Source organism: Garra rufa, chromosome 1, assembly GCF_049309525.1.
Source record: "Garra rufa chromosome 1, GarRuf1.0, whole genome shotgun sequence".
Lineage (NCBI taxonomy): Eukaryota > Metazoa > Chordata > Actinopteri > Cypriniformes > Cyprinidae > Garra > Garra rufa.
This window is the reverse complement of record NC_133361.1, coordinates 106,322,592-106,335,635: the sequence shown is the minus strand read 5'-3', so window position 1 is coordinate 106,335,635 and position 13,044 is coordinate 106,322,592. Positions and strand designations below refer to the sequence as shown.

General features: G+C 41.6%; 1 protein-coding gene and 21 non-coding genes across 22 annotated transcripts in view; 21 read left to right on the top strand and 1 right to left on the bottom strand.

Moving 5' to 3' along the window:
* Positions 1–13,044, bottom strand: part of LOC141323491 (uncharacterized) — a 307,348-nt gene that overhangs the window by 103,124 nt on the left and 191,180 nt on the right. The gene's annotated exons all lie outside the window — the stretch shown is intronic.
* LOC141303247 (5S ribosomal RNA) lies at positions 165–283 on the top strand. The gene has a single exon (XR_012343235.1). It is a non-coding gene; the product is annotated as a 5S ribosomal RNA (ribosomal RNA).
* LOC141303236 (5S ribosomal RNA) lies at positions 368–486 on the top strand. The gene has a single exon (XR_012343224.1). It is a non-coding gene; the product is annotated as a 5S ribosomal RNA (ribosomal RNA).
* On the top strand, positions 571–689 carry LOC141303225 (5S ribosomal RNA). The gene has a single exon (XR_012343213.1). It is a non-coding gene; the product is annotated as a 5S ribosomal RNA (ribosomal RNA).
* LOC141303213 (5S ribosomal RNA) lies at positions 1,442–1,560 on the top strand. Its single transcript, XR_012343202.1, has one exon. It is a non-coding gene; the product is annotated as a 5S ribosomal RNA (ribosomal RNA).
* LOC141303202 (5S ribosomal RNA) lies at positions 2,314–2,432 on the top strand. The gene has a single exon (XR_012343191.1). It is a non-coding gene; the product is annotated as a 5S ribosomal RNA (ribosomal RNA).
* Positions 2,517–2,635, top strand: LOC141303191 (5S ribosomal RNA). The gene has a single exon (XR_012343180.1). It is a non-coding gene; the product is annotated as a 5S ribosomal RNA (ribosomal RNA).
* LOC141303180 (5S ribosomal RNA) lies at positions 4,828–4,946 on the top strand. The gene has a single exon (XR_012343169.1). It is a non-coding gene; the product is annotated as a 5S ribosomal RNA (ribosomal RNA).
* LOC141303169 (5S ribosomal RNA) lies at positions 5,031–5,149 on the top strand. The gene has a single exon (XR_012343158.1). It is a non-coding gene; the product is annotated as a 5S ribosomal RNA (ribosomal RNA).
* LOC141294166 (5S ribosomal RNA) lies at positions 5,234–5,352 on the top strand. Its single transcript, XR_012340888.1, has one exon. It is a non-coding gene; the product is annotated as a 5S ribosomal RNA (ribosomal RNA).
* On the top strand, positions 6,106–6,224 carry LOC141317575 (5S ribosomal RNA). Its single transcript, XR_012351946.1, has one exon. It is a non-coding gene; the product is annotated as a 5S ribosomal RNA (ribosomal RNA).
* Positions 6,309–6,427, top strand: LOC141303147 (5S ribosomal RNA). Its single transcript, XR_012343136.1, has one exon. It is a non-coding gene; the product is annotated as a 5S ribosomal RNA (ribosomal RNA).
* On the top strand, positions 7,181–7,299 carry LOC141303136 (5S ribosomal RNA). The gene has a single exon (XR_012343125.1). It is a non-coding gene; the product is annotated as a 5S ribosomal RNA (ribosomal RNA).
* On the top strand, positions 8,053–8,171 carry LOC141303125 (5S ribosomal RNA). The gene has a single exon (XR_012343114.1). It is a non-coding gene; the product is annotated as a 5S ribosomal RNA (ribosomal RNA).
* LOC141303114 (5S ribosomal RNA) lies at positions 8,256–8,374 on the top strand. The gene has a single exon (XR_012343103.1). It is a non-coding gene; the product is annotated as a 5S ribosomal RNA (ribosomal RNA).
* On the top strand, positions 9,128–9,246 carry LOC141303103 (5S ribosomal RNA). The gene has a single exon (XR_012343092.1). It is a non-coding gene; the product is annotated as a 5S ribosomal RNA (ribosomal RNA).
* Positions 9,331–9,449, top strand: LOC141303092 (5S ribosomal RNA). Its single transcript, XR_012343081.1, has one exon. It is a non-coding gene; the product is annotated as a 5S ribosomal RNA (ribosomal RNA).
* Positions 10,202–10,320, top strand: LOC141318385 (5S ribosomal RNA). Its single transcript, XR_012352705.1, has one exon. It is a non-coding gene; the product is annotated as a 5S ribosomal RNA (ribosomal RNA).
* On the top strand, positions 10,405–10,523 carry LOC141303081 (5S ribosomal RNA). The gene has a single exon (XR_012343070.1). It is a non-coding gene; the product is annotated as a 5S ribosomal RNA (ribosomal RNA).
* On the top strand, positions 11,276–11,394 carry LOC141303070 (5S ribosomal RNA). The gene has a single exon (XR_012343059.1). It is a non-coding gene; the product is annotated as a 5S ribosomal RNA (ribosomal RNA).
* On the top strand, positions 11,479–11,597 carry LOC141303059 (5S ribosomal RNA). The gene has a single exon (XR_012343048.1). It is a non-coding gene; the product is annotated as a 5S ribosomal RNA (ribosomal RNA).
* LOC141319176 (5S ribosomal RNA) lies at positions 12,351–12,469 on the top strand. Its single transcript, XR_012353448.1, has one exon. It is a non-coding gene; the product is annotated as a 5S ribosomal RNA (ribosomal RNA).

The window sequence follows — 13,044 nt, the reverse complement described above, 5'->3', positions numbered from 1 at the left end:
TTAGTCTTGTAACTCGGCTGATAAGGCCGATTGTTACACTTGGATGGGAGACCGCCTGGGATTACCAGGTGCTGTAAGCTTTTGCCTTTTCTTCACTATTTATATAATATGCTGGCTTTTACGGAGGCTGATCTTTAAATAGCCCACTTTTTGGAGCAGCCCTCGCTTACGGCCATACCGCGCTGAGAGCGCCCGATCTCGTCTGATCTCGGAAGCTAAGCAGCGTCGGGCCTGCTTAGTACTTGGATGGGAGACCGCCTGGGAATACCAGGTGCTGTAAGCTTTTGCCTTTTCTTCACTATTTATATAATATGCTGGCTTTTACGGAGGCTGATCTTTAAATAGCCCACTTTTTGGAGCAGCCCTCGCTTACGGCCATACCGCGCTGAGAGCGCCCGATCTCGTCTGATCTCGGAAGCTAAGCAGCGTCGGGCCTGCTTAGTACTTGGATGGGAGACCGCCTGGGAATACCAGGTGCTGTAAGCTTTTGCCTTTTCTTCACTATTTATATAATATGCTGGCTTTTACGGAGGCTGATCTTTAAATAGCCCACTTTTTGGAGCAGCCCTCGCTTACGGCCATACCGCGCTGAGAGCGCCCGATCTCGTCTGATCTCGGAAGCTAAGCAGCGTCGGGCCTGCTTAGTACTTGGATGGGAGACCGCCTGGGAATACCAGGTGCTGTAAGCTTTTGCCTTTTCTTCACTATTTATATAATATGCTGGCTTTTAGAAAGACGTGTTTTACCGCTCTATTTATTACAATCATTTAAATGTATTATAGAGTTTTAAGTGTTTTACATGTTTTTTAGGCCATTTTATTACTCTTAACATTTTAAGTGAGTGTGTGTCTTTAAAAATGGATGGTTGGCCTGCCATGTGACTAGACACATGACAGGAAGCAGGAAGTACAACTGTATAAGAGAGCAGCATGACAAACAAAGGACAGTCACCAAACTGTTGGATTGAGGAGTTGCTAATTTTAGAGCTCACCTTTCCATTCACCACCTGCAAACTTTGGATTACACTTTCTGTGGATTGTATATACACCGGTGGACACTCACATTGGACTTATCAACACACTGGGATTCTTGGACTGTTTTTAGGGTATGGACAAATGAACTGTATTCTTTTAACAGCGTTTACCTCGTTTTATCGTGTTGTTTTAAAGTCTTTTATGTGAACCTTGTAAATAAACCAAATCTATTTAAACCAATCTTCTTTTATGTCTCATTCTTTTAACCACTAGTCATCTCTCACAGTTAAATCTGACCCCATTTTAGTCTTGTAACTCGGCTGATAAGGCCGATTGTTACACTTGGATGGGAGACCGCCTGGGAATACCAGGTGCTGTAAGCTTTTGCCTTTTCTTCACTATTTATATAATATGCTGGCTTTTACGGAGGCTGATCTTTAAATAGCCCACTTTTTGGAGCAGCCCTCGCTTACGGCCATACCGCGCTGAGAGCGCCCGATCTCGTCTGATCTCGGAAGCTAAGCAGCGTCGGGCCTGCTTAGTACTTGGATGGGAGACCGCCTGGGAATACCAGGTGCTGTAAGCTTTTGCCTTTTCTTCACTATTTATATAATATGCTGGCTTTTAGAAAGACGTGTTTTACCGCTCTATTTATTACAATCATTTAAATGTATTATAGAGTTTTAAGTGTTTTACATGTTTTTTAGGCCATTTTATTACTCTTAACATTTTAAGTGAGTGTGTGTCTTTAAAAAATGGATGGTTGGCCTGCCATGTGACTAGACACATGACAGGAAGCAGGAAGTACAACTGTATAAGAGAGCAGCATGACAAACAAAGGACAGTCACCAAACTGTTGGATTGAGGAGTTGCTAATTTTAGAGCTCACCTTTCCATTCACCACCTGCAAACTTTGGATTACACTTTCTGTGGATTGTATATACACCGGTGGACACTCACATTGGACTTATCAACACACTGGGATTCTTGGACTGTTTTTAGGGTATGGACAAATGAACTGTATTCTTTTAACAGCGTTTACCTCGTTTTATCGTGTTGTTTTAAAGTCTTTTATGTGAACCTTGTAAATAAACCAAATCTATTTAAACCAATCTTCTTTTATGTCTCATTCTTTTAACCACTAGTCATCTCTCACAGTTAAATCTGATCCCATTTTAGTCTTGTAACTCGGCTGATAAGGCCGATTGTTACACTTGGATGGGAGACCGCCTGGGAATACCAGGTGCTGTAAGCTTTTGCCTTTTCTTCACTATTTATATAATATGCTGGCTTTTACGGAGGCTGATCTTTAAATAGCCCACTTTTTGGAGCAGCCCTCGCTTACGGCCATACCGCGCTGAGAGCGCCCGATCTCGTCTGATCTCGGAAGCTAAGCAGCGTCGGGCCTGCTTAGTACTTGGATGGGAGACCGCCTGGGAATACCAGGTGCTGTAAGCTTTTGCCTTTTCTTCACTATTTATATAATATGCTGGCTTTTACGGAGGCTGATCTTTAAATAGCCCACTTTTTGGAGCAGCCCTCGCTTACGGCCATACCGCGCTGAGAGCGCCCGATCTCGTCTGATCTCGGAAGCTAAGCAGCGTCGGGCCTGCTTAGTACTTGGATGGGAGACCGCCTGGGAATACCAGGTGCTGTAAGCTTTTGCCTTTTCTTCACTATTTATATAATATGCTGGCTTTTAGAAAGACGTGTTTTACCGCTCTATTTATTACAATCATTTAAATGTATTATAGAGTTTTAAGTGTTTTACATGTTTTTTAGGCCATTTTATTACTCTTAACATTTTAAGTGAGTGTGTGTCTTTAAAAAATGGATGGTTGGCCTGCCATGTGACTAGACACATGACAGGAAGCAGGAAGTACAACTGTATAAGAGAGCAGCATGACAAACAAAGGACAGTCACCAAACTGTTGGATTGAGGAGTTGCTAATTTTAGAGCTCACCTTTCCATTCACCACCTGCAAACTTTGGATTACACTTTCTGTGGATTGTATATACACCGGTGGACACTCACATTGGACTTATCAACACACTGGGATTCTTGGACTGTTTTTAGGGTATGGACAAATGAACTGTATTCTTTTAACAGCGTTTACCTCGTTTTCTCGTGTTGTTTTAAAGTCTTTTATGTGAACCTTGTAAATAAACTAGGGCTGTCAATCGATTAAATTTTTTAATCGCGATTAATCGCATGGTTGTCTTGAGTTAACTCGCGATTAATCGCACATTTTTATCTGTTCTAAATGTACCTTAAATTAACACTTTTTAAAGTTTTTAATACTCTAATCAACATTGGCATGGATGCTTTAAGCAAATATGTGTTTATTATCAGTGAAACCATACTGGACATGAAGACTAACTTGTTTCAAATGTCATAGATGTTTTTCAAATAACTTGTTCATGTCTATTAGACACATGAAAAAAGAACATAGAAACACCAGGTTCCCATTACTTCTCTTTCTTTGCACTGAGCAATTTACTTACACAAGCCTGTTTACATTATTTGCAGGACAGGGCAGCTCACTTCTTCTGAACATGCAAAATCTACATTTATTATTACATTTGTTTGCCTCTCTGTGCCCACATACTGTCATTTGATGCAGCCAAGTTCTCAACAAAACTGTTTCCATTGTTTTGATGTAATATTTCTGTTATCAGACAACCAAAGTAATATGAAATAATAACTGAAAAAAAAATCCTGAATTATGATCATGATTCAATCACTGAAAAGAATCATTTACCGGCATCTGGACATAAGTCACTATTCCCTGCATTATTATCGTTGTTTTTAACTTCCTGTTTGAATGCCTTCAGGATCCTTTGACTTTTTAGGAGTTTAGCCATTTAAAGTTATGTGATCCCAAAAACCTGCTTCTTTTATGTTTAAATGTATTGTTTTGGTTATAATGTACTGATTGGAGAGCCTGGTCTCATGCAAATGCAAATGCGCACTAGCACGACTTTCTGTTTCTATTTGGCGTGCTATTAACAAGCTGAAATTAACTTTGGCGTACATATGATATGCAATTATGCATGGGTTTGACGTGCATTTAATACGCCGTTTTCGCGTGCATACTCGTATGTGGCTTTACGCATCAACCCCACAGCAACAATCCTAACGTAGCCCGACTCCGCTTGCATTCATTAAATATGGCAGAAGTGCCGGTGTACGCAAAAGGATAAAATACAGAAGTACCTGCGTACCGGCCCACTTCAAGCACTGGAATGAACATAACATCTGTTTTAACTGAAAGCGCTGCTCCACTGCCGCTCGCTGAACAGAGCAGACGCAGATATGAAGAGAGGGAGGTGCGCGCGCATTCATTGGGAGACCTCGCGCACGTTCAGCAAAACCGAAGAGCCTCAGAAACTATATTAGGTTTGTCCAATTATGTGTTTATGTATTGTTGCTAGACACTTTTTGCTAGGTTGGCAGCACTGCATCCATTTCTTTAACTATGGGCTAGGTAGTGGGTCAAACAGAAAAGCGCGCTGCGTTAATCGCGCGTTAATAAAATTAGTGCCGTTAAAATGAATTTGCGTTAACGCGCGATTAACGCGTTAATTTTGACAGCCCTAAAATAAACCAAATCTATTTAAACCAATCTTCTTTTATGTCTCATTCTTTTAACCACTAGTCATCTCTCACAGTTAAATCTGACCCCATTTTAGTCTTGTAACTCGGCTGATAAGGCCGATTGTTACACTTGGATGGGAGACCGCCTGGGATTACCAGGTGCTGTAAGCTTTTGCCTTTTCTTCACTATTTATATAATATGCTGGCTTTTACGGAGGCTGATCTTTAAATAGCCCACTTTTTGGAGCAGCCCTCGCTTACGGCCATACCGCGCTGAGAGCGCCCGATCTCGTCTGATCTCGGAAGCTAAGCAGCGTCGGGCCTGCTTAGTACTTGGATGGGAGACCGCCTGGGAATACCAGGTGCTGTAAGCTTTTGCCTTTTCTTCACTATTTATATAATATGCTGGCTTTTACGGAGGCTGATCTTTAAATAGCCCACTTTTTGGAGCAGCCCTCGCTTACGGCCATACCGCGCTGAGAGCGCCCGATCTCGTCTGATCTCGGAAGCTAAGCAGCGTCGGGCCTGCTTAGTACTTGGATGGGAGACCGCCTGGGAATACCAGGTGCTGTAAGCTTTTGCCTTTTCTTCACTATTTATATAATATGCTGGCTTTTACGGAGGCTGATCTTTAAATAGCCCACTTTTTGGAGCAGCCCTCGCTTACGGCCATACCGCGCTGAGAGCACCCGATCTCGTCTGATCTCGGAAGCTAAGCAGCGTCGGGCCTGCTTAGTACTTGGATGGGAGACCGCCTGGGAATACCAGGTGCTGTAAGCTTTTGCCTTTTCTTCACTATTTATATAATATGCTGGCTTTTAGAAAGACGTGTTTTACCGCTCTATTTATTACAATCATTTAAATGTATTATAGAGTTTTAAGTGTTTTACATGTTTTTTAGGCCATTTTATTGCTCTTAACATTTTAAGTGAGTGTGTGTCTTTAAAAAATGGATGGTTGGCCTGCCATGTGACTAGACACATGACAGGAAGCAGGAAGTACAACTGTATAAGAGAGCAGCATGACAAACAAAGGACAGTCACCAAACTGTTGGATTGAGGAGTTGCTAATTTTAGAGCTCACCTTTCCATTCACCACCTGCAAACTTTGGATTACACTTTCTGTGGATTGTATATACACCGGTGGACACTCACATTGGACTTATCAACACACTGGGATTCTTGGACTGTTTTTAGGGTATGGACAAATGAATTGTATTCTTTTAACAGCGTTTACCTCGTTTTATCGTGTTGTTTTAAAGTCTTTTATGTGAACCTTGTAAATAAACCAAATCTATTTAAACCAATCTTCTTTTATGTCTCATTCTTTTAACCACTAGTCATCTCTCACAGTTAAATCTGACCCCATTTTAGTCTTGTAACTCGGCTGATAAGGCCGATTGTTACACTTGGATGGGAGACCGCCTGGGAATACCAGGTGCTGTAAGCTTTTGCCTTTTCTTCACTATTTATATAATATGCTGGCTTTTACGGAGGCTGATCTTTAAATAGCCCACTTTTTGGAGCAGCCCTCGCTTACGGCCATACCGCGCTGAGAGCGCCCGATCTCGTCTGATCTCGGAAGCTAAGCAGCGTCGGACCTGCTTAGTACTTGGATGGGAGACCGCCTGGGAATACCAGGTGCTGTAAGCTTTTGCCTTTTCTTCACTATTTATATAATATGCTGGCTTTTACGGAGGCTGATCTTTAAATAGCCCACTTTTTGGAGCAGCCCTCGCTTACGGCCATACCGCGCTGAGAGCGCCCGATCTCGTCTGATCTCGGAAGCTAAGCAGCGTCGGGCCTGCTTAGTACTTGGATGGGAGACCGCCTGGGAATACCAGGTGCTGTAAGCTTTTGCCTTTTCTTCACTATTTATATAATATGCTGGCTTTTAGAAAGACGTGTTTTACCGCTCTATTTATTACAATCATTTAAATGTATTATAGAGTTTTAAGTGTTTTACATGTTTTTTAGGCCATTTTATTACTCTTAACATTTTAAGTGAGTGTGTGTCTTTAAAAAATGGATGGTTGGCCTGCCATGTGACTAGACACATGACAGGAAGCAGGAAGTACAACTGTATAAGAGAGCAGCATGACAAACAAAGGACAGTCACCAAACTGTTGGATTGAGGAGTTGCTAATTTTAGAGCTCACCTTTCCATTCACCACCTGCAAACTTTGGATTACACTTTCTGTGGATTGTATATACACCGGTGGACACTCACATTGGACTTATCAACACACTGGGATTCTTGGACTGTTTTTAGGGTATGGACAAATGAACTGTATTCTTTTAACAGCGTTTACCTCGTTTTATCGTGTTGTTTTAAAGTCTTTTATGTGAACCTTGTAAATAAACCAAATCTATTTAAACCAATCTTCTTTTATGTCTCATTCTTTTAACCACTAGTCATCTCTCACAGTTAAATCTGATCCCATTTTAGTCTTGTAACTCGGCTGATAAGGCCGATTGTTACACTTGGATGGGAGACCGCCTGGGAATACCAGGTGCTGTAAGCTTTTGCCTTTTCTTCACTATTTATATAATATGCTGGCTTTTACGGAGGCTGATCTTTAAATAGCCCACTTTTTGGAGCAGCCCTCGCTTACGGCCATACCGCGCTGAGAGCGCCCGATCTCGTCTGATCTCGGAAGCTAAGCAGCGTCGGGCCTGCTTAGTACTTGGATGGGAGACCGCCTGGGAATACCAGGTGCTGTAAGCTTTTGCCTTTTCTTCACTATTTATATAATATGCTGGCTTTTAGAAAGACGTGTTTTACCGCTCTATTTATTACAATCATTTAAATGTATTATAGAGTTTTAAGTGTTTTACATGTTTTTTAGGCCATTTTATTACTCTTAACATTTTAAGTGAGTGTGTGTCTTTAAAAAATGGATGGTTGGCCTGCCATGTGACTAGACACATGACAGGAAGCAGGAAGTACAACTGTATAAGAGAGCAGCATGACAAACAAAGGACAGTCACCAAACTGTTGGATTGAGGAGTTGCTAATTTTAGAGCTCACCTTTCCATTCACCACCTGCAAACTTTGGATTACACTTTCTGTGGATTGTATATACACCGGTGGACACTCACATTGGACTTATCAACACACTGGGATTCTTGGACTGTTTTTAGGGTATGGACAAATGAACTGTATTCTTTTAACAGCGTTTACCTCGTTTTATCGTGTTGTTTTAAAGTCTTTTATGTGAACCTTGTAAATAAACCAAATCTATTTAAACCAATCTTCTTTTATGTCTCATTCTTTTAACCACTAGTCATCTCTCACAGTTAAATCTGATCCCATTTTAGTCTTGTAACTCGGCTGATAAGGCCGATTGTTACACTTGGATGGGAGACCGCCTGGGAATACCAGGTGCTGTAAGCTTTTGCCTTTTCTTCACTATTTATATAATATGCTGGCTTTTACGGAGGCTGATCTTTAAATAGCCCACTTTTTGGAGCAGCCCTCGCTTACGGCCATACCGCGCTGAGAGCGCCCGATCTCGTCTGATCTCGGAAGCTAAGCAGCGTCGGGCCTGCTTAGTACTTGGATGGGAGACCGCCTGGGAATACCAGGTGCTGTAAGCTTTTGCCTTTTCTTCACTATTTATATAATATGCTGGCTTTTACGGAGGCTGATCTTTAAATAGCCCACTTTTTGGAGCAGCCCTCGCTTACGGCCATACCGCGCTGAGAGCGCCCGATCTCGTCTGATCTCGGAAGCTAAGCAGCGTCGGGCCTGCTTAGTACTTGGATGGGAGACCGCCTGGGAATACCAGGTGCTGTAAGCTTTTGCCTTTTCTTCACTATTTATATAATATGCTGGCTTTTAGAAAGACGTGTTTTACCGCTCTATTTATTACAATCATTTAAATGTATTATAGAGTTTTAAGTGTTTTACATGTTTTTTAGGCCATTTTATTACTCTTAACATTTTAAGTGAGTGTGTGTCTTTAAAAAATGGATGGTTGGCCTGCCATGTGACTAGACACATGACAGGAAGCAGGAAGTACAACTGTATAAGAGAGCAGCATGACAAACAAAGGACAGTCACCAAACTGTTGGATTGAGGAGTTGCTAATTTTAGAGCTCACCTTTCCATTCACCACCTGCAAACTTTGGATTACACTTTCTGTGGATTGTATATACACCGGTGGACACTCACATTGGACTTATCAACACACTGGGATTCTTGGACTGTTTTTAGGGTATGGACAAATGAACTGTATTCTTTTAACAGCGTTTACCTCGTTTTATCGTGTTGTTTTAAAGTCTTTTATGTGAACCTTGTAAATAAACCAAATCTATTTAAACCAATCTTCTTTTATGTCTCATTCTTTTAACCACTAGTCATCTCTCACAGTTAAATCTGATCCCATTTTAGTCTTGTAACTCGGCTGATAAGGCCGATTGTTACACTTGGATGGGAGACCGCCTGGGAATACCAGGTGCTGTAAGCTTTTGCCTTTTCTTCACTATTTATATAATATGCTGGCTTTTACGGAGGCTGATCTTTAAATAGCCCACTTTTTGGAGCAGCCCTCGCTTACGGCCATACCGCGCTGAGAGCGCCCGATCTCGTCTGATCTCGGAAGCTAAGCAGCGTCGGGCCTGCTTAGTACTTGGATGGGAGACCGCCTGGGAATACCAGGTGCTGTAAGCTTTTGCCTTTTCTTCACTATTTATATAATATGCTGGCTTTTACGGAGGCTGATCTTTAAATAGCCCACTTTTTGGAGCAGCCCTCGCTTACGGCCATACCGCGCTGAGAGCGCCCGATCTCGTCTGATCTCGGAAGCTAAGCAGCGTCGGGCCTGCTTAGTACTTGGATGGGAGACCGCCTGGGAATACCAGGTGCTGTAAGCTTTTGCCTTTTCTTCACTATTTATATAATATGCTGGCTTTTAGAAAGACGTGTTTTACCGCTCTATTTATTACAATCATTTAAATGTATTATAGAGTTTTAAGTGTTTTACATGTTTTTTAGGCCATTTTATTACTCTTAACATTTTAAGTGAGTGTGTGTCTTTAAAAATGGATGGTTGGCCTGCCATGTGACTAGACACATGACAGGAAGCAGGAAGTACAACTGTATAAGAGAGCAGCATGACAAACAAAGGACAGTCACCAAACTGTTGGATTGAGGAGTTGCTAATTTTAGAGCTCACCTTTCCATTCACCACCTGCAAACTTTGGATTACACTTTCTGTGGATTGTATATACACCGGTGGACACTCACATTGGACTTATCAACACACTGGGATTCTTGGACTGTTTTTAGGGTATGGACAAATGAACTGTATTCTTTTAACAGCGTTTACCTCGTTTTATCGTGTTGTTTTAAAGTCTTTTATGTGAACCTTGTAAATAAACCAAATCTATTTAAACCAATCTTCTTTTATGTCTCATTCTTTTAACCACTAGTCATCTCTCACAGTTAAATCTGACCCCATTTTAGTCTTGTAACTCGGCTGATAAGGCCGATTGTTACACTTGGATGGGAGACCGCCTGGGAATACCAGGTGCTGTAAGCTTTTGCCTTTTCTTCACTATTTATATAATATGCTGGCTTTTACGGAGGCTGATCTTTAAATAGCCCACTTTTTGGAGCAGCCCTCGCTTACGGCCATACCGCGCTGAGAGCGCCCGATCTCGTCTGATCTCGGAAGCTAAGCAGCGTCGGGCCTGCTTAGTACTTGGATGGGAGACCACCTGGGAATACCAGGTGCTGAAAGCTTTTGCCTTTTCTTCACTATTTATATAATATGCTGGCTTTTACGGAGGCTGATCTTTAAATAGCCCACTTTTTGGAGCAGCCCTCGCTTACGGCCATACCGCGCTGAGAGCGCCCGATCTCGTCTGATCTCGGAAGCTAAGCAGCGTCGGGCCTGCTTAGTACTTGGATGGGAGACCGCCTGGGAATACCAGGTGCTGTAAGCTTTTGCCTTTTCTTCACTATTTATATAATATGCTGGCTTTTAGAAAGACGTGTTTTACCGCTCTATTTATTACAATCATTTAAATGTATTATAGAGTTTTAAGTGTTTTACATGTTTTTTAGGCCATTTTATTACTCTTAACATTTTAAGTGAGTGTGTGTCTTTAAAAATGGATGGTTGGCCTGCCATGTGACTAGACACATGACAGGAAGCAGGAAGTACAACTGTATAAGAGAGCAGCATGACAAACAAAGGACAGTCACCAAACTGTTGGATTGAGGAGTTGCTAATTTTAGAGCTCACCTTTCCATTCACCACCTGCAAACTTTGGATTACACTTTCTGTGGATTGTATATACACCGGTGGACACTCACATTGGACTTATCAACACACTGGGATTCTTGGACTGTTTTTAGGGTATGGACAAATGAACTGTATTCTTTTAACAGCGTTTACCTCGTTTTATCGTGTTGTTTTAAAGTCTTTTATGTGAACCTTGTAAATAAACCAAATCTATTTAAACCAATCTTCTTTTATGTCTCATTCTTTTAACCACTAGTCATCTCTCACAGTTAAATCTGACCCCATTTTAGTCTTGTAACTCGGCTGATAAGGCCGATTGTTACACTTGGATGGGAGACCGCCTGGGAATACCAGGTGCTGTAAGCTTTTGCCTTTTCTTCACTATTTATATAATATGCTGGCTTTTACGGAGGCTGATCTTTAAATAGCCCACTTTTTGGAGCAGCCCTCGCTTACGGCCATACCGCGCTGAGAGCGCCCGATCTCGTCTGATCTCGGAAGCTAAGCAGCGTCGGGCCTGCTTAGTACTTGGATGGGAGACCGCCTGGGAATACCAGGTGCTGTAAGCTTTTGCCTTTTCTTCACTATTTATATAATATGCTGGCTTTTACGGAGGCTGATCTTTAAATAGCCCACTTTTTGGAGCAGCCCTCGCTTACGGCCATACCGCGCTGAGAGCGCCCGATCTCGTCTGATCTCGGAAGCTAAGCAGCGTCGGGCCTGCTTAGTACTTGGATGGGAGACCGCCTGGGAATACCAGGTGCTGTAAGCTTTTGCCTTTTCTTCACTATTTATATAATATGCTGGCTTTTAGAAAGACGTGTTTTACCGCTCTATTTATTACAATCATTTAAATGTATTATAGAGTTTTAAGTGTTTTACATGTTTTTTAGGCCATTTTATTACTCTTAACATTTTAAGTGAGTGTGTGTCTTTAAAAAATGGATGGTTGGCCTGCCATGTGACTAGACACATGACAGGAAGCAGGAAGTACAACTGTATAAGAGAGCAGCATGACAAACAAAGGACAGTCACCAAACTGTTGGATTGAGGAGTTGCTAATTTTAGAGCTCACCTTTCCATTCACCACCTGCAAACTGTGGATTACACTTTCTGTGGATTGTATATACACCGGTGGACACTCACATTGGACTTATCAACACACTGGGATTCTTGGACTGTTTTTAGGGTATGGACAAATGAACTGTATTCTTTTAACAGCGTTTACCTCGTTTTATCGTGTTGTTTTAAAGTCTTTTATGTGAACCTTGTAAATAAACCAAATCTATTTAAACCAATCTTCTTTTATGTCTCATTCTTTTAACCACTAGTCATCTCTCACAGTTAAATCTGATCCCATTTTAGTCTTGTAACTCGGCTGATAAGGCCGATTGTTACACTTGGATGGGAGACCGCCTGGGAATACCAGGTGCTGTAAGCTTTTGCCTTTTCTTCACTATTTATATAATATGCTGGCTTTTACGGAGGCTGATCTTTAAATAGCCCACTTTTTGGAGCAGCCCTCGCTTACGGCCATACCGCACTGAGAGCGCCCGATCTCGTCTGATCTCGGAAGCTAAGCAGCGTCGGGCCTGCTTAGTACTTGGATGGGAGACCGCCTGGGAATACCAGTTGCTGTAAGCTTTTGCCTTTTCTTCACTATTTATATAATATGCTGGCTTTTAGAAAGACGTGTTTTACCGCTCTATTTATTACAATCATTTAAATGTATTATAGAGTTTTAAGTGTTTTACATGTTTTTTAGGCCATTTTATTACTCTTAACATTTTAAGTGAGTGTGTGTCTTTAAAAATGGATGGTTGGCCTGCCATGTGACTAGACACATGACAGGAAGCAGGAAGTACAACTGTATAAGAGAGCAGCATGACAAACAAAGGACAGTCACCAAACTGTTGGATTGAGGAGTTGCTAATTTTAGAGCTCACCTTTCCATTCACCACCTGCAAACTTTGGATTACACTTTCTGTGGATTGTATATACACCGGTGGACACTCACATTGGACTTATCAACACACTGGGATTCTTGGACTGTTTTTAGGGTATGGACAAATGAACTGTATTCTTTTAACAGCGTTTACCTCGTTTTATCGTGTTGTTTTAAAGTCTTTTATGTGAACCTTGTAAATAAACCAAATCTATTTAAACCAATCTTCTTTTATGTCTCATTCTTTTAACCACTAGTCATCTCTCACAGTTAA